The sequence below is a fragment of the Dipodomys merriami genome, unplaced genomic scaffold (genome assembly GCF_024711535.1).
Source record: "Dipodomys merriami isolate MVZ:Mamm:240054 unplaced genomic scaffold, mDipMer1.0.p SCAF_2001, whole genome shotgun sequence".
Taxonomy (NCBI): domain Eukaryota; kingdom Metazoa; phylum Chordata; class Mammalia; order Rodentia; family Heteromyidae; genus Dipodomys; species Dipodomys merriami.
Genome location: NW_027203385.1, coordinates 9572 through 10134, shown reverse-complemented (window position 1 = coordinate 10134; position 563 = coordinate 9572).

The following is a 563-nucleotide window of genomic DNA, read 5'->3' as shown; positions in this document are numbered from 1 at the left end:
ATGGTAAGGGGAAGGAGGAGGCAACAATGCTTGCTAAGAAATGTACTCTTTACCTTGCTCATGTAATTGTAACCCCTCTGTACGATATTTTCACAATAAGAAAACGTATAAATATAAAAAGTAAGAAAGTTATTTAGGGCTTTGGGAATGTGGCTAAATGGAACAGTTATTGCTTTCCATGAATCAAACCCTAGGTTCAATTCCTCAGTCCCACATAAATAGAAAAAAAAACTGAAATTTGAGCTGTGCCTCAAGAGGTGAAGTGTTAGCCTTCAGCCAAAAAAAAAAAAAAAAAAGCTCAGGAACAGTTCCCTGCACCTGAGTTCAAGCCCCAAGACTGGCAAAAAAGTCATTTAGCTAGTAAATGCGAAATAAATAACCCATACTTGGAATATACAATTGCTCATTCCAACTGATACCTAGCAATAGTCTGTAATTAATTTATTTTACCTATATTAGAATAGTATTTTTTAAAGGGCAGGGAAGGTGCCTCAGTAGTAGAGAGCTTGCCTTGCACACATGAGGCCCTGGGTTTGATTCCTCAGCACCACATAAGCAAAAAG